A 27,642-nucleotide genomic window follows, 5' to 3' on the forward strand; every position below is an offset into this window, starting at 1 on the left:
CTTCATGAGATTAGTAACTTGAAGCACTGAATGTAATTGCAAAGCAAGAAACAGTTCATAGTGAATAAGCATGATGGGAGTTGTGCTTCATGAGATTAGTAACTTGTAGCAATGAAGATTTGAGTAAGCAAGCATTAGTTCATTAATACATTATATTGCAGACAAATAGCTGAAATATATACTTAAGGTTAATATGGGTAGTCCTCCAATAGTTCAGAGATATGGTCCACTTGTAAAGTAGCAAAGTATCCGTTCTCCAGTAATCCTTATGGCATTTGCTCAAAGGCTGGAACGGCTTGTCTGAGCTTGTGGAGAGGTAAGTCTGGTGGAAGTAGCTCCCAGTAGCTGAGCCTGTGGAGCCCGCGGTCTCGCGGAAGCAGCTCACACGTTAGCTCACACAATCAATCACCAAGCACCCTCTCTCTGGCCCAGTCTCCCTAAATACCGTCAGAGCTGTGTCAGAGGCTGAGTGACGAACACGGAAGTGTTACTCCATGACACCTCCATCCTTTAGAAACATGGAGGGAGCACTGAGGAAGTGCAATCTGCATAGTCCTAGTACGCGATGCACAATGATAACAAATCTAATATGTGCTTGTGCAGTCCTTAGATGTGGGACACTAGTGAACTGAAGCAGGACGGTGAGACAAGATCCCAAAATCGCGACTGTCCCACTGAAAGCAGGACTGTTGGCAGACCTGTGATAGCAAGTCTTTTCGTCAAAAAAGTATCAATCTGTAGCTGGAATATGTAAAGCATAAATACAGGATAATGCAGCAGTTTTCAGTTTGTAACCTTACAAAACTTCATTTTTCATTTATCATTTATTAAACTGAAATATTGGTTGGTAATATAATACAAAATTATACAATATGTGTATCCCTCTGTAAGAAAACCCAGCATTTCCCAGACTTTGTTCAAACAATATTTCACCTGTTTTCCCAATTTCGTTTATTTGTTCGGTAGTTTCAAAACTACCGAACCACCGACCACCCCATGGCTCATTATCACCAAAGGAAACCATCAATTAAACGCTTTGCATGTGTGGCATCGTATAGTCGAACGCCACGTGCAAGAGAAAACGGCAGCCATCTTGTTTGCACGAAAGGAGGCAGCGGGACTTGGTCGTCGAGTGTCGGGAACTAAAATTGGACACTCTACTTTCTGAACACCGGTCAAATTAGACAAATGCCTGCTTCCTTTTCCCGAACAGCTAGGAGAGTGCTGTTTGGTAGTTTGGTTCCCACGAACAAGGGGAACAATCGCTACTATGAGCCAGGGGATTCCATTCGTGCATTATTTCGGTTTTGTAACTTGTTGAAATAGACCGACCACACAGCCTAAACTCATGGAACTGTTTCTGGGCAGGAGCCTCGTGTGCGGTCGGTCTAAATGGGACTTCCATAAAATTCGAAACATTTTGGAAATGTTGGTCACCCAGATCAGGGCTATCAAGGGATATGACTTTTCGGGGAATACCATGTATTTTGGTATTGATGACCCCAAAATACATGGTATTCCCCGAAAAGTCATATCCCTTGATAGCCCTGATCTGGGTGACCAACATTTCCAAAATGTTTCGAAAGTTTTGTGGAAATAATGTTTTTTCTGCCTGTAGATAATTAAATTATTACTTTATCTGACTCCATTATCTCCAGGCAGAGAGGAGGGAATTGCTTGTTTGTATTGGGAGTGTCACAGTTTGACACTGCATTATTATTGGCTGTACCTTTTGTGTCCATGTCCCCAACAAGGTCCACTGGGGAGTGGCCCTTGCATGGGGACTTATATAAAAACCAGTGTGGCACCAATAAAGTTTCGGCTGATGTTTGGGTACCTGTTCACTGCATTGGGAGAATTTGCTGAGAAAGCTGTATCTGATCTGGAGAAAGAGACGAATGGAAACCCGAAATACAAGCTATAATCACTCATGCTCATAGCAGTTCGGGTGGAAATAGCAGAACCGATAGCTACCACATCAGGGTTCGTTACACCATCATCTTGCAATATGATGGTAGGGGACTGATATATTAACTCAGATTCAGAATGCCATGTATTTTTTTTTTTTTTTTTTTTTTTTTTTTTTACAAACTGTGAATTTGTGGAATAGATACATTTAAAATAGTGTTCATAAACTCTAATTTTGGAACCTGATGGCATTTCTGAAAATATGGCTTAAAAAATTCCACAGTGATTATTATAATCAGGAAAGAGAAATGTGTTCAAATTAAGAAATACAGTGCAGGAATAGAGGAAACAAAAAGAAATTTTATTTGTGGTAAAGAAAATTTAACATAGGAGTAAACATTGTTGGAAGAGTAGTCAGATAGGTAAGTCTTACTTGTCTCAAGACTTGTGTAGGTATTTTCCACTATTATTTTGATAATATTATTGTGAAACCACCACCTGCTGACCACTGGTTTGGACTAGAGGGGTCACTAATTCCCCACTTTATTTTTACATTTATTGGATGTATCACCCCTTCTGCTGCTTTATTTTTTAATGGAGCACAGTCACCAGTATTTTGATGCAGTGAGGAGCCACTAGCTACTAGCTGTTTAGCGGAAACTCACCCACTTGTGGAATGTCAAGTGGGGTCATTAATCTCCCTTGTACTAATGTGGGAATCATATCGATCACCATAGGCTTGTTTTAATCATTTTCCCTCTTCCTGCTAGTGCTGCCAGTGGGCAAATAGTAAAAAAAATGCATTTTACAACAACAATTGACTGTCACTATTTTCATGGCTATTTATGGAGGAAAATGGCCTCAGCATGGAAACTTGTGAATCAGGTGTTCTAAAAAAAAAGAAATTTAGAGGAAGGAAGGTGCCCCCACCTTTAATATTAATAAGAGGGCTCTCAATCGCCGCTCATAGTTGAGGACCAGGGGGATACATTAGGCCCTTCTCCCTGAATGTTATTATTAGGATCCCAAATTGGTTGGTGCTGGTGGTGAATATTCTAACGATGGGTGGGGGCAGCAGAGGAGATGTAAGGATGTTCTGTCTTATATTATCATATATCCCCCAAAGATTGACCCCATTTTATTCTAGAACCCCCCTACCCGATGCCCCAGTGCAGCAGGGTGAGCCTTTTTATTAGTGAGTGAAGTAATAGAGGTCCAGGCACTCCTTGGTTCAAGACAGGTACTTTATTAGGAATCACAACAGCAACGTTTCGACTCCAAAATGTTTTTGGCAACCTGATACATACATTAATTTTACAATATATATAACAAACCTTAAATAATCACAATTATAAAATACACAGTATCCTAAGCAAGTAGTTTAACAGATGGAAGTAGTATACTGCTTATCAACAATACTTAATTAAATTAATTAGAAAGAGAGTCTAATCATTTTCTAGTGAGTGGTCAGCAATGGCTGCTGACTAGCTAGATTTCACAGTTTAGTAGACATGCCCCGACCTGCTGAATGGCATTAGTAGGTTTAAAACGTCCTTTACAGTAATATGGGGATCATATTGACCCCCATAGGCTTTTCAGTTATTTATTTTTACTTTTTTTAATGTTGTGGCTAGGTAGCAAGTGCTGGCCAGCCACCACCACATAATTAACCATTTTGGAGCATTTGGTCCAGTCTGGTTTTCAGCTTTCCAGTTCAGCTGAGATTTTATACGGACACAGTCAATTAATTTAAGGTCTTTATCATAAGGTAAAAAAATATAATTTGAACACAAAACAGAAGCAGTAAATAAGGCAGAATTTTGATAAGAAATAAAAAGTCCTTAATATGAAAAGTAAAGTCTTTACCAAAGTGTCGGCACTGGATGAATGATGTGAAGGCTTGATCAAAGCTGGAGCAGGTTTTGCAGGGGTTAACCAAGACGAACAGGATTGCAGGGGTTAACCGAGACAAGAACAGGATTGCAGGAGTTAAACAAGATTGGAATAGGATAGCAAGGGTTAACCAGGACTGGAAAAGGCTTAAGGAGCTTGTGAAGCCAGGAGGTTCTGTGCTTAAATAGGGGAGAGGGAGTGGAGACCCACCTTCAAGGAGGGGTTACCGGGCCTTTATAATCAGGAGGCAGGCAGACATCCACACCCCCTATGTGGATGGCACGCTATGTCCTATTCCTACTGTGGGGGACATGGCATACAATGAGGGAAAAACGTATTTGATCCCCTGCTGATTTTGAACATTTGCCCATTGACAAACAAATGATCAGTCTACAACAGCAGTTCCCAAACTGTGTGCACACAGGGGAGCCGCAAGATATTGTCCCAGTGCTATGATCATAGCACTGGGAACTGTGCCTCCCTTTCCCTTGCCGGCTCTGCAGGACCGGAGGGGAGGTCAAAGATCTCCCTAACCGGCCTGCTAGCAGTGTAATGTGGCAGCCAGCAGGGGAGGGAGGACCTGGGGAGCTCTGACCTGCTGCTCTGCCGGGTTCTCCTCTTGTGAGCTTGAAACACGCTGCAGCGGTTACCGTGGCAATGCACCGAATCTCGCGAGAGTGAACTCTAGCAGCTCCTGAGGCTGCTAGAGTTCACTGTCACCACTAGGACTGCCAGGGCTTCAGGGTAAGCAGGGAGGGGGATATTTAATTATTATTATTTTTTTTTATATATTTATGAAGAATTTGCCCTCCTTTCTTCACAATAACTCGCCCCATACACACACACTGCCCCCCATACACACACACTGCCCCTCCATACACAAAAACTGTACCCCTGACACAACCTTCCTCCCCAAACACACACACTGCACCCCTCATACAACTTGCCCCTCCCACATACACATTGTACCCCTCACACACAAGCTGCTCCACATACACATACTGCATCCCTCACACATATTGCACCCCTCACACACACTACTGCCCCATCCCCTTCTACAGCCCCTATCCCGGCAGATCCCAGGTGAGTTCTTAAACAGTTTGACTACTTACTCTGGGAGGGCACTATGGCTGTACTGGCACCATAACCACTACAAAGTGCTTTTGTGGTTATTGTGCCTGGATTGTTTCTTAAATAATCTACCAGTGCCCTCCCCTAGATTAGGTTCTGGATCTGTGCTTGAATGGCAAGCATTTCTGCGCTGTACTTATATACAACCTAGAAATTCTTTTGACTTTTGATTAAAAGATTAAGGGCGCCTTAAACCTAAAAAGTTTGGGAGCCACTGGTCTATAATTTTAATGGTAGGTGTATTTTAACAGTGAGAGACAGAATAACAAAAACAGATTCCAGAAAAACGCATGTCAAAAAAGTTATAAATTGATTTGTATGTCAATTAGTGAAATAAGTATTTGACCCCTTAAACTTAGTACTTGGTGGCAAAAACCCTTGTTGGCAATCAAATAGGTCAGATGTTTCTTGTAGTTGGGCACCAGGTTTGCTCACATCTCAGGAGGGATTTTTATCCCACTCCTCTTTGCAGAGCCTCTCCAAGTCATTAAGATTTCGAGGCTGACATTTGAAACTCAAACCTTCAACTCCCTCCATAGATTTTCTATGGGATTAAGGTCTGAAAACTGGACTGGACCTTAATGGATTCCAGAACCTTAATGTGCTTCTTCTTGAGCCACTCCTTTATTACCTTGGCTGTGTGGTTTTTGGTCATTGTCATGCTGGAATACCTATCCACGACCCACTTTCAATGCCCTGGCTGAGGGAAGAAGGTTCTCACCCAAGATTTGACAGTACATGGCCCTGTCCATCGTCCCTTTGATATGGTGCAGTTGTCCTGTCCCCTTAGAAGAACCCCCCCCCAAAGCATAATGTTTCCACCTCCATGTTTGACGGTGGGGATGGTGTTCTTGGGGTCATAGGCAGCATTCCTCCTCCTCCAAACACGGCGAGTTGAGTTGATGCCAAAGAGCTCGATTTTAGTCTCATCTGACCATAACACTTTCACCGAGTTCTCCTCTGAATCATTCAGGTGTTCACTGGCAAACTTCAGACGGGCCTATACATGTGCTTTCTTGAGCAGGGGGACCTTGTGGGCACTGCAGGATTTCAGTGCTTCACGGCGTAGTTTGTAACCAGTTATTTTCTTGGTGACTATGGTCCCAGATGCATTGAGATCATTAACAAGATCCTTAAGTGTAATTCTGGGCTGATTCCTCACCTTTCTCATGATCATTATAACTCCATGAGGTGAGATCTTGCATGGAGCACCAGGCCGAGGGAGACTGACAGTTATTTTGTGTTTCTTGCATTTGCTAATAATCACACCAACTGTAGTCACCGTCTCACCAAGCTGCTTGGCGATGGTCTTGTAGCCCATTCCAGCCTTGTGTAGGTCTACAATCTTGTCCCTGACATCCTTGGGAAGCTCTTTGGTCTTGGACATGGTGGAGAGTTTGGAATCTGATTGATTGAGTCTGTGGACAGGTGTCTTTTATACAGTTAAAGAGCTGAGATTAGGAGCACTCAACTGTATAAAAGACAGAAATCTTGCTGGTAGATAGGGGATCAAATACTTATTTCACTCATTGACATGCAAATCAATTTATAACTTTTTTGACATACGTTTTTCTGATTTTTTTTTTGTTATTCTGTCTCTCACTGTTAAAATACACCTACTATTAAAATTATAGACTGATAATTTCTTTGTCAGTGGGCAAACGTTCAAAATCAGCAAGGGAACAAATACTTTTTTTCCTCACTGTATATGCCATCTAACATGCCTGCTGTTGGGGAGGTGAGCAGAAGGACACACAAGGCATGCCTCCCTTTCCCTGGACTTCGTAACCCATGTGGAGTGGCAGCTGGTGACGGCGGACAGGGAGAGTGCGAAGCGCACTCCAATTCTGATGCACTGCGAATCTGGCTGGCAGTCGAGAGGGGAATCCAGTGCATCCCTCACTCCCAGGACACCACATGACACCTGGTGAGTGAGGGAGTGATGCCAACCCCTCCAGGCGCACTCTGGATGCGAGTATGACTTGGGGGGAGAAGGTAGCTGCTCTGTAGCAGAGGATTCCTGCCACAGGCACCAATTCTGTTGAGCTAAAGGAATTGGAAGATACCCTGCCTGGCTGTCTGACTGCCAGGGAGGTGTTTCTAAAATAGAAATTATCACTTTTATAAACATAAAATAAAACTAGCATATCCAGAAGCTTTATGTATGTGGCGTGTTCCTTTTAAATGTGGAACTAAAGAAAGGGTTTGTTTAGATTATGGGTAGGGTAAGGCAGGAGTACTCAGAGTTTGAAGGGTTATTATGCTATATGTTATTATTTGTACTCAGCCTCTTATGATTGTTTATTTACCTGCAGTAGCTGTTATACAGTGTGCATCACTCAGTGCTTCCCATGAACCTCCAGCAATGAATTTCCTGAGAGGATGTTAGTGGGCAGATAGGAAATTATCCCTTCCACTTTTGTTCAGTCTCACAAACTGTAGGAGATGGGGCAGCACTGAGTTTCACATCCTCTATGATTGTTCCTGCAGCTGGGACTGACTTGGCTATTGAGGACATTGGTCAAGGCTCCTGGTACTTATTTATCCCCATCAGCCCACTTAAACTCAAGAAAGGCACATTATAAGTGATAAAAAAGGGTAATTTACAGGTCAGACACATGTAGTAAAGTGCCTACTCTGCCTAATAGGAAATCTGTCCCTGTCTGCAGACGGTGATTATCTGCTTTTACCATTACTATGCCTGTGTGGGAGATAGAATGTTTAATTGATCCTAGAGCGAGACCGGTTACTGCTGTGCCTAGCCGTTGCCAGTGCCACTTACACAACTTTAAATCACAGAGTTTGACAGGTCTTTTTTTGTTTTTGTTATTCTTTCATTTTCAGAACTTAGAATAACAAGCATGCTTTTAGTGCCACAATAGCAGAAACACCCCAGGCACCCAGACCACTTATGCCCATTCGAGTGGTCTGGGTGCCAACTCCCACTACCCTTAACCCTGCAAGTGTAATTATTGAAGTTTTTATAAACTGCAATAATTACATTGCATGGTTAAGTCCTCCTCTAGTGGCTTTCTATCAGACAGCCACTAGAGGGACTTCTTAGAACATGAAAAGTGTTTTAAGCGACGCTGGAAGTCCTCACGCTATGTGAGGACCTCCAGTGTCACCAAAATACCTATAGGAACGTATTGAATAATGCTTTCCTATGGGGAGGTCTAATTGCCACGCATTCACATAAGGTCTCCCCCGCCGGCTGATGTCGCCAGGGGAAGAGAGTAGGCGGGGACTGATCCAGCGCCGAGGGTCATCGGGTGCTGGACTCTGGTAAGTCACTGAAGGGGTTTTAACCCCTTCAGCAACTTGGGATGGAGGGTGGAAGGGAGAGGGGCACTGTAGGGTCCTGCAGTGCCAAGAAAACTAATATGTATTCCTGGCACTGGAGAGTACCTTTAAGTATACAAGTTAAACACTGTCATGGCATTTGACAGGCTGGGCTAACATGTGCAAGATTAAAAATGGATGCCGTACCAAGACACATATGCAACAGTATAAAAGAACAAAACACAATTCTAAAGCAAGCAGGCTGCAGGCTAGGTTATCATGCTGAGGGCATGTGTAAAACTTATATGCAGTCATGAATATTATGCCAAACGTGCTAATTACTGAGTAGGACTCAACAAGGTTTCACAATTCTAGCTAATTAGTAATTTCTACTTGCATATAATAGATTAGGTGCTGACAGATATCAGGTAAGCTGTATAAGCCACAGTAACCAACACACAGAATATTGATACTGCACAACTTAAATGTCAAAAAAGGATAAGAAAAATATATAGCTCAGCAACTAGAGTCAACAGTAAGGCTTAGGGGGGTAGGTATGTCAGGCAAAGGCAGGATGGTGCCCATCAGTCGCTGTGGAATTGTCAGGATTACAAGTTGATCCAGCACGCAGTACTGTGTCACACCTAGGACTAAGGATAACGTATAACTGGACCTTAGAATGGCCGGACTTAACGTCTCCAATAATAGTCAAAATACTTGCCGAGGCCTGGGACATAGAATCAGACACAAAGATGAAGGAAAGCTAAAAGTCAAGGATACCAGATATCAGGGAAGTCAAAACAAAGCCAAAGTCAAATACCAGAAAATCAAGATCAGGAACGCACTCTCGGATAACCATAGGCATGAAACCACGACAGGGAAATGAGCAAGTGGAGAGTTGGATCCGGTTGGCTGTAACCGACCTTTGACCCCAAAGGCAATATCCAGGTGTGCATGATTGCTGCTCAGCTAAACCCTCCTGTGGAATTGATTGGCCATGACCGGTCTTTGACCCCAAAAGTAATTACAAGGTTTCCATGTGCATGATTGCTGCTTGGCACAACTTTTCTTGTCAGGACGGTAATGTTGCTCAGCACAACTTTTCCTGTCAGGACAGTAAATGTCATTAACCACATTTTTATGTGCGGATGAATATGTGACATTACCCCCCACCTGAAGACCGGGCAGGCAGGACCAGGTTTAAGAGGAAACTTGACGTGAAAAGAACACATTTTATAGCCAGTATGGATATCAGAAGCCGAAACCCAAGAACGGTCAGCAGGCCCATACCCCCTCCAATCAACCAAATACTGTAGGGAACCACGAGAAAACCTGGAATCAATGATGGAGGAGACTTTGTACTCCTCCTGTCCAGAAACAACCAAAGGAGGAGGGGGAACAATCGGACTTGTGTACCCATTGCAAACAAGCGGTTTGAGCAAGGACACATGAAAAGTATTAGGTATATGTAAGAACTGGATTGGCACTCCACCGTTTATCCTCATGAAACTTAAAGCGAGCAGCCGCAGTTTCAAGAGCGGAGTGAACCTTAGTCCAGGTATCACGAATAGAGGAAAGGTGATCATCCAGAGTAGGGATAGTCGTATCAGAAAACACAGCAGGATGATGACCCGTGTTGACAAAAAATGGACTCTGCCTAGATGAGTCATGGGTAGCGTTATTCCTTGCAAATTCAGCCCAGGGCAATAATTCAGCCCCTGTTAGACTGTGTACTATTCACAAAGCAACGTAAATACAGCTCAAGTGATTGGTTAGCTCTTTCAGCCTTACCATTAGTTTGTGGATGGTAAGCAGAGGAAAATGACAATTCAATGCCCAACTGTTTATTGAATGCCCTCCAGAACCGTGACACAAATTGGGAACCCCTGTCAGACACAATATTTTGAGGAATACCATGTAGTCTGACAATATCGCGTATAAATATGTGCACCAGGTCCTGAGACGATGGCAATTTTTTTAAGTGTACGATTTTGGAAAAACTGTCATCTGCCATAAGGATGGTAGTATACCCATTGGAACTAGGCAGTTCAGCAATGAAATTCATCAATAAATAATACCATGGTATACTGGGTTTAGGAAGTGGCTGTAACAATCCACACATAAGTTTTTAAGGAACCTTCAAAACTGCACAGACAGAGCAGGCTTCTACGTAATCTTTAATATCCCTCATGACTCCCACCAAAATGACCTGGAAATTGCAGATACAGTTTTATTAATACCCCGATGCTCAGCGGTCACATTGTCATGGAATACCTTCAGCACCTCTTTCCTGTCAGGCAATGGAATAAACCATTTATCATGAGGTTTGTTGCAAGGTGCCTGGGGCTGAGCCGCCATGATAGCATGGAGAAAAGGGGATGATAAAAAAGGACAGTGGATGCAATACTACACTCAGGGGAAATAATAGGGGATGTCTTTTGTTCTAGATCCGATTCAACGTCAAATTGCCCAGACAAGGCGTCAGCTTTAACATTCTTAGAACTGGGTCTGTAGGTGATAATGAAGTTAAAGCGAGACAAAAATAATGACCATCTAGCTTGTCTAGAAGACAGTCGTTTGGCATCCCCAATATATGCCAGGTTCTTGTGATCAGTAATAATCAGAATGGGATCCTTGGAACCCTCCAAAAGATGCCGCCATTTCTTAAGCGCTAGTATGATTCTTTAGGCCATATAGTACAATTAGCCCCCTTGTGTGTCATATTGGTGATGGGGGCTATTACCGAAGAGAAACCTTGGATGAATCTCCTGTAATAGTTAGAGAAACCAATAAACATCTGTATGGCTTTTAACCCACTGGGTAATGGCCATTGCAGAACGGCCTCTAGTTTGCGAGGATCCATTTGGAAACCAGAGGCAGAAATGTTATACCCCAAAAACTGAACCTCATGTTGATCAAATACGTATTTCTCAAGTTTATAATAACAATGTCATAACAATGTCACGTATTCATCCACACATAAAAATGTGGTTGATTGGAGGGGGTATGGGGCTGCTGACTGTTCTTGGGTTTCGGCTTATGATATCCATACTGGCTATAAAATGTGTTCTTTTCACGTCAAGTTTCCTCTTAAACCTGGTCCTGCCTGCCCGGTCTTCAGGTGGGGGGTAATGTCACATATTCATCCGCACATAAAAATGTGGTTAATGGCATTTACTGTCCTGACAGGAAAAGTTGGGCCGAGCAACATTACCGTCCTGACAGGAAAAGTTGTGCCAAGCAGCAATAATGCACATGGAAACCTGGTAATTACTTTTGGGGTCAAAGGCCGGTCATGGCCAATCAATTCCACAGGAGGGTTTAGCTGAGCAGCAATCATGCACACCTGGTAATTGCCTTTGGGGTCAAAGGCTGGTTACAGCCAATCGGATCCAGAGGGAGGTGTTTAAACCCAACTCTCCTCTTGCTCATTGTCCTGTCGTGGTTGCATGCCTATGGTTATACGAGCGAGCGTTCCTGATCTTGGTTTCACAAGGTAAAGGCACTATTACTGCCCCAAGGAGAATGCCCAGTCATTTGTGCCATTCCTCCTGCTCCAGGCCGGAATGAAGGCCAGCATTTCTGAGCCACAGACTTGGGGCCTTGTTGAGTCCAAGTCTTTCCCTGTTGGGGAATAGCAGAAGGCCGTGATGGTGTGCCGCCCAAGAGTGGTTGAAGATTTCATCTAGCCGCTGCAGCATCTGCTCCACTGAGCCATGATGATCTGTCTTAGACTGCGCCGGACCAAGATGCAGCGGTAAGTGCGCCTCTGGGTATTCAATAGTTGCTGATGCAGTCCGAGGGTGTCGGTTGAAGCAAGTGGTGTCAGCCACTGGAGACCGGGATAACCAGTCCATGGGAGGGCCCATGATGTGTGTCCTTGAGCGGCTGTCACAGTCCAGTGATTGAGCCAGTTGAGTGTGTTGGGTGTTGAATTGCTCTCAAAACTCCAAAATCAAGCAGGGAGCTCTCTCAAACGTCATGTGTACACCATGATGATCAAGCCCCTCCCTGGTCTTTTTTTGGTTGAGTGTGTTGTTCAGTAGAGAATATAACAAATAAAATGTTCCTCTTATCTAGTTACTGCCAGTGGACATTTCTCCAACTTAAAATGACTCCTGCTGCAGCTGATTCTCATCACAAAGTTGCTATCTTAGCACGATAGTTCCCTATTGTCTCCCGCTTCTCCTTTGCACCCCCAGCCAGAAACTACAAGGGTTAAAAAAACATTGTAACACTTACGTGATTCCAGTGTCGATCTCCCTTTGCACTGGGTCGGCGCTCTGCCTCCTCCAATGTCATCCAATATGGGTTGGGGGGGGCTAAAGTGTATGCTTGGTGAGCAACATGAGTACATCAGGCCCACCCCATAAGAAAGCTTTCCTCTTGGGATTTAACTGACACTGGATGTCCTCATGCAGAATGTGAGGATATCCAGCGTCAGTTAGGTGACCAAAAGTTGAGGCTGTCTTAGTATTACAAGGTAAACATTGCAGTTATGCTAAAACTTCAATGTTTTACATTGCATGCCAAAGTGTGACAGGAACAGTGCACCCACATCACTTCAATGAGCTGAGAAGGTCAGAGTGCCTATACTGTCTCTTTAATACCAGATTGTAAAAGTATAAACCAGCAGTGATAATTAGAAAAAAAGTTTCTCATCTATCTTTTTTAGACATGTGCAATCCGGTTCGGTCCAAATGGAAATTCGGACGAATTTCGGACACTTCCAAATGTCTGAAGTGCCAAATTTCTGAAGTGCCAAACGGAACCGAATTGCTGAATTTCGGAAGTGGCAAGTACTTTGGACTTCTGAAAAATGGCAAAACGGGTAGTGGTAGGATTGGGGTTGGGGTAGGGATAGGGGTAAGGGTAAGGTTAGGGTTGGGCTAAGAGTAGGGTTAGAGTTAGGGTTAGGGGTAATGTTAGGGGTAGGGTACCTCTACCCCTAATCTACCCCTAACCCTACTCCTAACCCTAACCCTTTTCTAACCATAACCCTAACTCTACTCCTAACCCTACTCCTATCCCAACACTACTCCTATCCCAAACCTATTCCTAACCCAACTCCTAACCCTACTGCTAACCCTACTGCTAACCCTACCCCTAACCCTACGCTTACCCAAAGTCCCGAACCGCCGAAGTGCAGAATTTAAAAATGCCAAACTGAACCGAATTGTTTGCCCATGCACATCTCTAGTTTTTTTTAATACACATTTAAAATAATACATATAATTTTAATGACATCTCGGCATTGGCATTGGAGAAATGACTGGTATTTTATAGTTGTTAAGCTAGGCAATATTGTAGCCATTTTTTTTTTGTTGAGCAAACTAACAGGCAATTTTTCTCTACCGTTTTGGCTTTTCCTAATATTTATGCGAATTCTTTTCATGGATGATATTTAGACGAGCCATACCTCCACATGCACAATATTCTGACAACCTGAAAACATTTGTTTCAGACCAATTGATTCAGTTGAACCAAGTTTTCAAAAAGTCTAGTGCCATCCAATCTCATTCTTTGCATGCTGATGCCACACATCAATAATTGATGCTAATAAATCCATTATAGTTCAAAGCCCTTGGATATCTGATGTACAAACACTAGCATGCGTGAAAAATACACGCCTTTTGCAATATGCTGTTTCTCATCTATTCTCAATATTACTCACTAAGATGAAGTGATTTTGGTGCATAGACTGTCCCTTAAATATGTTACATTTCTGAATAACATGTTCTACTTTAGGTATGCACCTTGTAAACTTTTTAAACATTTGTAATGCCCTTTGGTGGTGCTCAAGATAGTTATATAGTTACATAGGCTGAAAAGAGACATGTGTCCATCAAGTTCAGCCTTCATCACATCAAGCACTTCCAATTTTGCAACAAACTAGGAAAACAAATTCCCTCTTGACCCCAGAATGGCAGTCAGATTTATCCTTGGATCAAGAAGCTATTACCCTACATTGAAAAATTATATCTGAATATACTGTTTTTGTATGCATCTAGTTGCTGTTTAGACATCTGTATGGACTCAATGCTGATGTTTGTGTACTACATTTCCTGGCTAATATTTTTCAGTGAAAGCTGTGGTACAATATAATTCACATAAATAGCTGTATTCCGGCTCTGATTTGCAGCTTCTGAGCTGTTAGACCATCAACATTTATCTGAATTACTCGTAGTACATATGTTAAATATTTCATTGTTCATATCTTAAATATTCATGTTGCAAACCATAGATTTCCATAACTAACAAACGCTAAACATTCATGCTAATTTATTTGGATATGCTACTACTATCTAGTAAATTTGGTAATAGGATTGTTTATCGGAAAGTAAGGATAGCTAATCTGTTTATAGAAATAAATACCATCCATATCTTCCAATCTTACTGCCATATTGTAGAAGGGTTTCATTACATATTTCATTAGAAGAGGATTCATCTTACGCTGGATACAGCAGTAGAGAAGTAGGATTTAGAGAGTATCTTGAGCGATCTTTTAATATTCTCCATGAGCGAGTTTTTAAGGTAGGTAAGAAGATTGCACATATTCACACATTTACACCGCCTAGAATTTATCTTCAAACGAAATGCTTAGCTGCGATAATCCTTCTTCAGTGAGGCTGACTGATAACTCCCATCTCTAATAACCAGACTACTGAGAATCATCTTATGTCTTCCTGATAGAATAATATCCTGGAAGACACAGAAACATATACTTCTCATGCATTCATCGTTTGCTTAAACCATTGGTGATTTGTAATCCTAATAATTAGGGAAGGAGGGATTTTTCACCCATAGATGAGTCAAATCAAAAAAGTACATTTGTCCTTGTAATTATTTGGAGATGAAATACAACCATTCCAATGGATTTTATTTCCTTTAGATTTATATGATTTATAGCTGTGTTTTATATGCATAAGTATTTTAATGAGGGTTCTTTAATTAAAAAGCAGAATTAGGGTAGTGAATCTTAGGTTTATGCATTTATGTTTGCTTACTTCTTTTCTGTGAATTTATAAATTGCAATTGTTTGTTTTGTTAAATGGGAAACCAGGTGTGGCAAGCAGAACCTCACCACGGGCTCCCAGAGGAGCCTGCTTGCTAGCCTCCTGCCTCAGAACTATGGGCCTCGCAATATACCTTACCAAATGCACTTTAAAAGGCTCTGTGACGAGACCAATCTCGCCACATTGCATTGGAGGAGCCTGGTTGCCCGCCTGCTGCCTTTGGATTATGGACCAGCAGCTAAAGGGTTAATTTTACTGTGCAGAAAGATTTATTTTTCCCTTTCTGCACAGCCATTCGGTAGATGCTATCTACCAAACAAACAGCCATTTTTCAGCCTCTCCAGAGCCGTGGGGAGCCGGGAGGCGCCGTTAATTGGGCACCCAGAAGCTGGAGTGTGCCCTCCATTTACCTCCCTGAAGCTGCGGTTAACCGCAGCTTAATTGATTGTTACTGGGTGGCCGCGGTTACACTTAGCGACCACTGCTTGACCCTCAACACGGAGCCTTGTCTCGTTCTTGGGGGGATTCACTGTATGCTGATAGGGACTGACTGCCAGGAGTGTAAGCCGCTTGGGAGCTTTTCCTGTTCGTCTGCTAGCAGCTATTCGTGAGGTTCCAGTTCGGGAGTTTGGAGTGCTACCTTATTCCCTTGTATGCAGTTCGGGAGTTTGGTGCATTCACTTATATCCAATTTGTGAGTTTTGGTGATTCTACAGTAGCTGTGACTGTCTGTGAAAAGGGGATTATCGCCTAAACAGATTTTTTTTAATATTTAATTTTTTTATTTTTCAAAAATGTATCACAATAGACAGTACAGGACTTATTTAAAAAAAAATATAGACAATAAAACAATAAGACAATAAATACGTTTCGACAGTACTAGCCCTCTAAGATACTGAATCTTTTAGTTTATTACCCTTAATTATCCTCTTAATTATAAATTGGACGACATACCAAATTTAGTATCTTTACTTCAACTTGAGAGAACCTTAAATAGCTATTTACTGTCTATGATAAACCATGTAAGCATAAAAACAAAACAAACAAAGTCACACTGTGCCGAGATCTATATATCCTGATAAATAATACCTTACTATGGGGCTTGATATTTTCCCCTTTACTTTTTCCCTTTCCTCTACTTTCTCTTTTTTAAAAAAAAAAAAAAAAAAAAAAAATGTACGTTATTAATAGCCAAGAAAACAGCTTTATATAGAGATGCAAAATGTAGAAACATTACAGCCCCAAGACGTATCAACAATGTTAGCTCTGTAAGATAAAAAATTATTAAAACATTTTTCTGATCTGTCTATATTCATAAGTCACAGAAAGTGTATCATCTTTTATTCTTCTCAAAAGAATTTTTTTTTTCTTTTATTGTTCGCTACATAGTTTTTAACAGTAGTGTCCAATACTCATACTGTGCTAAAATCAGATAATGGATACCACTATTTTCCTTATGTAGGGCTTAACTTTTTTACCCATTCCTCCCATTGTTCTATTCTAGGATTAGTATAGTTGTCTTGTCTCAGGATTCCAATCTCCATTTTGCAATGGTTCAGGACCTGAAATTTTATCATGTCCCAAGAGGGGGAATCAAATAATTTCCAATATCTCGCCAATGTTGCTTTAGTCTCCGTTAGGATGTGAATCACTATATCTTTTTTGCTTCTTGACATTCTAGGCCAGCCTAGATGTAATACGAAGGACTTACAGGTAAAGTCAAGATCTACTTTGATCACCTCTTGACAAAATGTTGCTACTTTATTCCATAGTTGCCTTAGGTTTGGGCATGACCACCAGATGTGGACATAGTCTGCTCTAGATGAGCGACATCTCCAACACTTATATTGAGAGGATGGGTACATTTTTGCCAGTTTAGTGGGGACATAATGCCATCTATTAATGATCTTATAATGGCTTTCAGATGAGTTTAAACAATGGATAGCCTTAGTTACGGCATTATTTGCATTTATCCACTCATTTCTTGTAATAGTAACCTGTAGATCTTTTTCCCAAGATACAAGGGCTGGAAATGTTGGGCTTGATTTATATAATTTATATAGTTTAGCACAATGTGATACTAAATTTTTATTACTTTTAGAGTTAATTAAATTCATGAATGTATGTAATCCTTCAGATGACTCTATGGCCCTATGTTTATGTAAAAAATGTTTTATCCTTAAATATGTAAATTTCTCTCTATAGGGAAGGGAAAATAGCTGCCTAATGTCCTCAAAGGACATAATTTGATTCTGTTGCATTATTTGATCTATATTATTAATACCATTAGCCGTCCAGTTTTTTATATTTAAATCTTCTATATTGACTGTCAAAATGCTGAAGGGTATATCCGTGATAATTTTATCCAGTATCTTAAGTCTCTTTTTCCAGTTTTTCCACTGCCATAATAAATTATCCGTAATTAGACCTATGTTTGTATTATTTCTCTTTTGTAGACTCCAAAATATAGCTAATAAGTCTGGAGATCCCAATCTTGTGGCTTCTATTTTTGCCCAAGCTTCCTCTGCGGAGCTCTCTTTTAGTGATATAATTAAATGAGCCAACGCGCATGTCTCATATGTCTCTATAATATCTGGGACCCCCAACCCACCCTTTTTGGAACTCATATTTAGTATTTTTTTATTCACCCTCGGTTTTTTTTTTCAGCCATATAAACTTCTCAAAAGCTGTCTGTATCATTGTAAGCCATGGTTTTGGAATTTTAAGAGGTATCATGCGGAATATATAGCTCCATTTGGGCATTAAATATGATTTTACAACATTTATTCTCCCAATCCATGATAGCTCTGCAGTTCTTAAGTCTTTAAGTTGTTTATTTATTTGTTTCATCATAGGGAGAATATTGTTCTCTATGATTTTATTTGGGTTACTTGTAATTTTAATACCTAAATATTGCAAATGTTTCTTAGCCCAAGCGAAGTCATATCTATTCCCAATCTTCCCTTTATCTTCCTTACTTAGATTTTTTGCTAATATAGTTGTTTTATCTACATTCAGCTTGAGATTGGAATAATTTCCAAATTCAATTATGACTTTCATCAATTCATCCAATGATCGTCCGCATATAGAGATAATTTATAATCTTCCTGACCAATTCTGACACCTTTAATCTTAAAATTTTCCCTAATTTTACAGGCTAGAGGTTCGATATATAACAAGTAGAGCAGCGGCGAGAGAGGGCACCCCTGTCTCGTCCCGTTGCTTATTTTAAACCAGTCGGATGTTATACCTCTCCCTATAGTTCTGGCCCTTGGGAAAGAATATAAAGCCATTACAGCGTCCATTAGCCATCCACCAAAACCAAAAGCCCTAAACAGATTTTAACCCCTTGTCTGCTGAAACGGTCCGTTACAGGCTCCATTCACGTGAATTATGTACTTTTGTACTCCAGAAGGAGAGACCGACTGTAGGTCGGTCAAAATTATGACTTCCATGGAAATCCCGACCCATGAACCTCCCCGATCTGGGGGACCAACATATGCAAAAATCACCCAGATCAGGGCTATAAGGGGATGTGACTTTTGTGGGGTTTCCATGAGTTTTGGGGGTACTTTCTAGATGTTGTTAAAATGTATCCATCCGTGCAATTTGTACCTTATTTGAAGGAGAAGATACACCAGCCGCACAGCCTAAATCTGTGGAACTATTTTGGGCAGGAAAGCCATGCTTGTGGTTGGTCAAATGTGACTTCCATGGAATTTGGGAACCCCTGCTCTGATCTGGGTGATTTTTGGATATGTTGTTAGCCCAGATCAGAGCTATCCAGGTATGTATAAACCCTTAAGGACACAGCTTCTGAAATAAAAGGGAATCATGACGAAATACTTCCGTCATGTGTCCTTGCGGGGATAATTTATGGGGATATGTTGTTGTTTTGGGTTGTTTCTGTGTTTTGGGTAAAAACTGTATATTTTCTGCCTGTGGTAATTAAATTAGTCCATTGTGTTTGGTAATTGTATCACAGGCAGTGGGGAGGGTTTGTGTGCATTAGCTGTGAGTGTCTGACTGTACTGTACTGTGTTGATTGGCTGTTGTAACTTTGTGTCCTGTGTTCCACAAGGTCCACGGTGGTGGTAACCTTGTGGGGTAATGTGTATATAAGAAAGGCCTGTATGCTAATTAAACTAGTTCTACTTCAATCTCAATCTAGAGTCCTGTCTCTTATTGGGGGAATCTACTACAAGGGATTGTTATGCTCTTCATACTCCCTTAAATAATCACTAAGCTCTTGTAAGAGCTTGTTCCTGTTCCTGCTTCACTCTCTGGGGAAAGAGAGGTTCACCCACTGGAACCTGGAGCAATGTCGTAGGTCCAGGGTGGGTAGGAGACCGTGAGACCCCAACCAAGCAGCGGCGGTTCGTGGAGTCTGCAGTGCTTATGGTGTCAAGTGGAGTGCTTGGAGCCCTCAGGAAGCCCTAGGAGCATACATCAACGGAGGCACTCAGGCGGGGTGCCAGGTGATCCGTTACAGAGCCCAATATGCAGATAGATACTGAAGGCAAAGAACCAAGTTCACAGTGCCAAAGGATTAGACAAAGAAAATAGTCAGGGAAGCCAAAGGTCAGGACAAGCAGCACAAGTTCAGAAACGATGATACAGGCAAGGGTCAAAATCAGGAACAGGATCAGGATCAGGATGCAACAGGAGAGTCTCTGACAGTCATTACATAATCAGGAGCACAATACAAGAGTGAAGGCTGTATGCGCCTTAAATAGGGAAAGTGGGTGGTCTTGTTAATTGAGGTTCCACCCTGGTCTCCACCTCCTGTACCTTTAAAAGGCTCTGTGTCGTCACGCACTTTGATTCCCTTGAAGTTCTTCCTTCTGTGTGGTCGCATTCTGTTCGTGCTGTGTACGGGAGCCGGCGTCAGAGCGAACTGAGTTTTGTCTGCAGTATAGGTGAGTAGCGTTTGCATGAACAGAGGTGGCATTCATACGCATGGAGTTCTTCCTTCTGTTTCTGGTAAGTGACGTTCGTGCGAACAGAGGTGCTGTTTGCAAGAACGTGAGCGGTCAGCGTGGGTGATTGAAACGACCGCGCTGCCTGGGGGATGGTGAGTGAGGGGACAAGGATCTGATACTGATCTAGACATCCCAGATACAGGCAACTGTCAACTAATACAGACATAATAAGCATTCAACACCCACGTGTCTTGTCTCATGCTGTTCAAAATACATGCCCACCCATGTAACTGTAACTTCCACCTCTCTAAAACTAAAATGCAACAGACAATTTGAAAATAAATCACATTTGCATAGTCATAGTTTTGGTTTTGTAACCTATATTTTGCAGTTTGGTTTACAATTTACTTTTATTTTGCTTTTAATGAATATTCTTAACCCCTTAAGGACCAAACTTCTGGAATAAAAGGGAAACCTGACATCACACATGTCATGTGTCCTTAAGGGGTTAAAGCACCACTATAGCCTCAGGAAAGCAAACTCATTTTCCTGACACTATATAATCCTTAGGTCATCCCCACCCTCAGGGCCCCTTCAGCCACCTACCTTTATCCAGTGCCGTGCTCCCTCGGCGCTGGTGCCCTCTCCTCCCCCTCCGACGTCAGCTCCTGAGTGGAGCCGAATGCATATGCCCGGCAAGAGCCGCGCACACATTAAAAACACCCAAAGGAAAGCATTTATCAATGTTTTCCTATGGAAGTTCTGCGTGCTCAATGCAATTTTTCAGTTGTAATGTTTCAGTTACTGGTTGTTACTTACATCGTAGACAAATCAGGATCTGGAACCAAATAGCACTGAGATTGTACAACCTTACAAACATGTCCTCTAAGTGAACCTAGACATAGGGTCACTATCTTAGATGGTCTGAAATAAAGAATAAACAAAGAACAAGCGAGGTACAAGAGAAGTCGGTAAAGAAGTCAGAGGCAGGCTGCAAAGGGAAATCCAATGACTCAGGGAGAAGAGTAGGACAAAGAGTAGGTATGCAGGGCAGGAACAGGTATGGGGTAAAACTCAAGGTCAGAAATAGGAACAGCATGCCAAGGAACCTTAAGCCAAAGATTCCAAATAGCCAAGTTCTGGGTTGAGTGTGCTTTTATATGGGTTTCCTGTTCACAAGGATGACTTCTTCCTGGAGGTGGAGTGTTACCTGACCTAAATAATGCCATAATGTCAGGTGCAACTGCTGCATCTTAACACATTGTTGCAATGAAGACTGGAGACTGAATACAGAACTCCAAACTTGGAAGCATGGACAGCGACAGCATGGCATGGAGGATACTGTGAATATAGCTGTGACTAGGTTAGGGACTCCCCCTTGGCTTTAGTGACAGAGAACCTCCCCAAGGTGTGACGTCAAGGTGTGAACAGGGGCAGACTAATCCGGAGGGCCTTTAATAAAGGTTCTTACTCTAGCAGGAGCAAAGACATTTCTAGCTAATTCCCCACAATCATTCCTCAGGGCCATACCAATACCAAAGCACCAGATACTCTAAATGACCTAAGCAACATCTAGAGATAAGGATCTTTTGGACCTCACAGTCTTCTGAGCCATCCAGAACAACAGGAGCTGGAGATGTAGCCATTGTACTCCTATCTGGATTTGAGAAACATGGAATACAGGATCTAGTACGTTTCTAGATGTTATAGTCATACCGTTACTTTGAAAGGGCCAATGCAGAGATGACCAAGTGTTTTATAAGGACATGGAAGCTGGAGGTAGTAGAAAGCCACATCTAGTCACCAGGATTGTAGGAGTATGCAAGGTTGCATTGAATTGTTTTTGAGCAGCCAAGAGGGCTAGATGGAGTGAATGTCTTTGGTATCAAAGAGAATTTAGGCTTTGGGAAACATGACAGACTTCATCAGATCATGGTAGATCTAGAAATGTTGCTGGGTGGGATTAGTAATTAGTAAAGAATAGCGTGTGTTTACTGGATTGGTTCATCTGGTTGTTATATGCAAAAACTGACTGACTAGAAGTAAAAAACAGTCATCTTAGAGGTAAATTGTATAGAATTGAATATACTAACTGCTCTAAAGTCTATTTTGTATGCTCTATCTATGCTTTGACTAAAGATAGTAAGAGAATGATAGATGAATGGGAGATCCAATGAAACTGGGAACATGGTTGGACCATGGAGCAGGTATGCAGGGCAGGAACAGATGCATGGTTTCGGTGAGGAAGATGAACAGCACGCCAGATAACCTTAGCCAAAGCTTCAAAAATTGGAGCTGATTTGGACGCAACATGCTAGTTGAACACCATTAGTAAAATGGTGTAGGCAGATCCAGCCAAAAAACGGTTTGTCAACCTGACATTTTGACCAGCAACTGTAGAAAGAAAAAAGTAATAATGAACTAAGTATGTTTAGAACTTTTATTATGAATTCCTGTTCACATGGACAACCTCTATCTGGCTCCATAAAAGATGCATGGTGCAACAGCTCCATTTTAGCACATAATTGCAGCAGAGACTGAGGCTAGTACACCAAACCTGGAAATGTGGACATTCATAATATGGTGTAGAGGATGCTGAGAGAAAAGCTGGTGGTGAAAAGCAGGTAAAAGACTTTCCCCTACTACAATATTCAGCTAAAGGAAAATCTTTAACACAATATCAGGAGAATGGTACTTACGAGGAAAAAGAAGAAAATATATATATATATATACTAATAACAAAGGTAAAAAAACAAAAATATAAATAAATAAATAAAACTAACATTCTTGTAATAATGGTTTTAGACTGGAACCAATAAAAGCCCAATTGGAGGTGTCTATAAGCCACAATGGGCTACAGAAAGCCACAACTTGATGTGTATTAATAAGAAATGCCAATAGAACTGTATCAGCCACTATATGGAAACCCCTATTATGAATATTTGGTTCCTACACATTTTTCATTGGTATGCAGGTTGGGATTTGCATAGCATGTGTTTACCCAATGGGGGCATGTGATACAAGTATTGGGACAGTAAGGACGAAGCAAGAGTTTCCTACTTTGATGTGCCTGGGTAAAATAGACTGCTTAACTGCTTAAATTTTTACAAATTGCTACAGTAATTTGTATCTCCCAAAATTCAGTGGTATAGAGATTGGAACATTGTTTTTGAGTTGATCTGGAAGCAACATGCTAGTGATACATTGAAATCCGTTGGTGAAGTGGGGGAGACAGTTCCTGGCAAAAACGGTTAGTCAACCTGGTATTTTGACCAGCAGCAAAGGCAAGAAAAAAATAACATAAAAAAAAATAAAATGTTGTACATGACAGAACTTTTGGAAAATGTGAAAACACAAATATCAACCACACCACAGTGTTCCAAAACATATGTTTAACACTGTGTAAATATATGTTTTTGATATACTATTCCAGTTATTTGCTGTACCCTAAAGCTTCAATAAATAACTTACACCAGAGGATTTCTGAATTCTTTGCAAACGTTCAGATCTCTTAAAAACTTTCTTTGTGTGTTTACAATTAATAGTGGATTGTTTAAGTTGTCAATATTGCCATTGATTTTGTCTAGACATGGTTTAACTAAATTGAAAGTATAGAGTTTAAAGATTTGTTCATCTAGTTGATTAATTTTGGTTTTCTAAAGTAGGAGTAATATATTTTCCGAAAATGTTTTAGAATATTCACAAATTATTTTAATCGACTGGTGGCTGTCAAATTGAATTCCCTGTGGATTTATTTTGTCTGCTAGGAAACACATAAAATAAAGTAACATAATTGCAATACCCCTGGCAACCTTTCTTGCAATATATATATATCCTGATGAAAGTCCCAAGGGGGACTGAAACGTTGATCATATTTTAATGGATAATAAATAAACTTTAAAATTTTAATATATCAAGTCGTGAGTACTGATCACTACCTGAAAACTACATTTTCTTCACTGGATTTCAAGCACCCGGCAATTATTCTTCATTAAGCGTGAGTGCAAGGACTGTTTATATTTTTATATATATATTTATCATATGATACAGCTGTAGATCTACAAAAAAAACAGCTACAATAGTATAATTCAGTATGAGAAACAACTATATACACAGGCAGAATTGCTCTTAAGGAATAAAAACGTATAATGTTGCCTTAGGGTGCTTTTGCTTGGAATTGTGGGGGGGCTGATCCAGAAGTCCTCCACTTCTGATGGTAATCATCATACCAGTATGGAAGGTAGGACTCAGGGTGTACTCTAAATCAGGATCAGATTCTTTTAGTATATATAAAGTAAAATATGTATAAAATAAAATAAAACAAACGGTCCAACACGTTTTGTTCCAGATGAATGGGACATCTTCAGGGTACTCAAGAAAATAAAATACTTAAAGCATTAAAAAAAACAAAAACAACATCCTTAGCAGCAACACAAACAATCCTAGACAGAAAAAAATAGCATAAAACCCTCCCCTCTGAGTCCATCTATTCATATAGGAGGCCTTTGATTTCATTGGTGGTCTAGAAGGTGTTTCCTCCAGATATCAGCTGTAATGAATCTTCAGGCTTGATTTTCCCAGGTCCTTGTATTCTCAGTTTTTGTGTGACATCAGTTCTGGTGCACCGCATATGGCATGCATTGTATAATGATGTATGCGTTCCACACGGTGGCAACTTATGTTCCATCTTCGGTTCGCAAGCGAATGTCATGTTTTTTGTGTTCCAGGGTGCCAGCTTCAGTCAGAATCAGTGGATGGAAGCCTTTAGGGCTCAAGTGCAATACAAACAAGGGAGCAAAAGGTTATATATCACCCCAATGGGTGGACCCAATTCAAGATACTCCAAAGATATCCAAAGCACACAGTTTAACGTGTAAATAAAAAAGTGGCATGTATGTATAACATTTATTTGTGCCAAAGATATAAATATATGACTGGGTACATGATATTTATTAATCTATATTTGTGAATTTCTTATATATGTGATAATAAAGTGAATGCATTATTATTAAACATATGCTTTGACGTTGTTTTAATAAACATTCTCAATTCAATAAAAATATATACAACTAATCATATGTTCAAATGATTCATTGAGGAATACTATATGATTTTGACCATATATGTACATGAACAATTTATATATATGTATATATATATTTTATATATTTAGATTTTTAAATTATTTTCCTCTTTCCTTTTTCTTGTACCTTCTCTATTGTGTCTTGTATAACATTAAATAATATGTGACATACTAAATATATTGTATAGTTATGGATATAAAAAAGGATATACTATAGAAGTATGAATATCCTAAATAGTCAGAATAGCATTCATAACTTTGGTGAGTAATTTCCACTTACATTACAAGAAACACGTAATAATATCTTCAGAATTAAAATGAAATCCTCAGGCACCTACTGGACCACCAATGTACAGGCCATATAAATAGATGTATTCAGGGAGGAGGGTTTTATGCAACTTTTCTCCCCCCCCCCCCCCCCCCAATACAGCAAATTACAGGGTTAATTTCAAACTATAATTTGATAATTATTGACTAAGAGGCAGATACTGATGAGCTGTTCACTGTGCTCACATGATCACAATGTCACTTTTCCCAACCATACTTTTCAAGAGTACTTTAGCCATTATCGGTTGATATCAAAGGTCCTTAATGTTAATGTTAAACATTCAAGATTAAGCAATCACAATCCTTCAAACAAGATTCCTGGGCATTAATTGAACCATTAAAAACTTTGCAAAAGGACTACAAATAACTTGAAGAAAAACTGATATAACTTTTGTAAAATTAACTAATACCCAAGAAAGTTGAAGATATTCATACATGAGCAGAACTAATCGCAAACACTTCCCCTGAGTGGACGACAAACAACATCATCAAACTTTTACTACTGATTCATTGTTCATTAATTAAACCAATTAGAAAATAAAAATAAGAACTGTTCCAATAAGATCTAACATTTGCTTAGGGTTTACCTAATTTAAAAGAGCAATCAAGACATGAACCATTTGCTCACTGTGCTCAGAGAGGTATTCGCTACACCACCTGATGAGGCCCAAAGAAGGCAGAAACGACCATCCAAAATTGCTGTATCTCTTGTGCAGAGGGAATTTGCATATCAAGATCTAATGTACAAATGGTACTGTTTTTTTCTGAAAAATAACATGTGAGTAAAAGCTTTTTTCAGATCTGGGTGTTGGACTACTGAAGGGCTTGCTTTTTCTGAATTTTTGCCTATTTTTAGAGTTTTAATATGTTCTGTTTTTTTGTGTTTGCATTTCGGAAAGTTCTCTTTCTAGCAGTGGATTTTAAAGCCACCCTTTGTTACAAAACAACACATCATGAATAATTGCCAATTACTCTTAACATGACACCATTTCACACCTTTGAATTTACTGTTCCTATTTTTTTTTAAAAATGAGAAAACCTAGTCATACTCTATGGGCACTACATCAAATTTTAAAAAATTTCAAGTTTAAAAAGGACTCCTGGTCCTGGTAATTTAGCTGCGTATACAAGGGTGACAGCATAGAAGGCAGAATAGGACTAGTTATCTAGAAATTACTTTTAGGCCATCCAGTATGTTAAAAAATTATTGATTAATATCCCTGCATTTTCCCGCTGCTCCTTAATTTCATTGCCTGCCATGGGCATGCAAAAGACTCTGTCTACTATCCATGCCTTTGTTAAGGTTCCTGTGTTTTTATCTAGTAGAGTCGTGCTCTACTCTACTGATAAAATGTTTCTGGGCTCTCGTTAAGCCTTTTATCGGTTAAAAATGTCCATCGTTAAAGGCATATCGAGAGCCAATAAATATTGCTTTGAATAATATTGAATTTGAAAAATATAAAAAATATTAATTATTCTTAGCATTGAAAATATTGGAATGTGTAAAGTTTCTAATGCTTGTTAGAAGTTCAGGTAGGCAGCTTGGACAACTCAAACTAGAGTCTCTCCTTTCTGGCTACATATGAATACTGTATAGAGAAAAGGGGGAGGGAAGCAGTGCCTTAGGGGTGTCCTCTAGTCCTGGTCATGGTGGGCCAATATGTAAAAAAAAGTATGATAGGATACAGAATAGTGTAGTAAGTTTGTGATATTGGTGAGATAATTAAACGAACTGCACTTATTTAATAAGCTGCAAATTGATGTGCCTGTGTGCTAAATCCCTGCCTGAGAATTTACTCGGTATCTTGATCCGGTGGGGGGGAATCCAGATTGGATAAAACAAGAACAGAAAACAACATCAACATAGTGTAGTATATTAAGTGTGCCAGGTGGGGGTGAATATATTTATTTGGATGTAGACTCACATTTTTTGGAGCCCGCTAATGGCTCTCAGTAGTGATGTCGCAAACATAACATTTTCGGTTCGCGAGCAGCGAACGCGAACTTCCGCAAATGTTCGCGACCGGGCGAACCGGGCGAACCGCCATAGACTTCAATGGGCAGGCGAATTTTAAAACCC

This window comes from Pelobates fuscus, chromosome 2 (assembly GCF_036172605.1).
Source record: "Pelobates fuscus isolate aPelFus1 chromosome 2, aPelFus1.pri, whole genome shotgun sequence".
In the NCBI taxonomy this organism is placed as follows: Eukaryota; Metazoa; Chordata; class Amphibia; order Anura; family Pelobatidae; genus Pelobates; species Pelobates fuscus.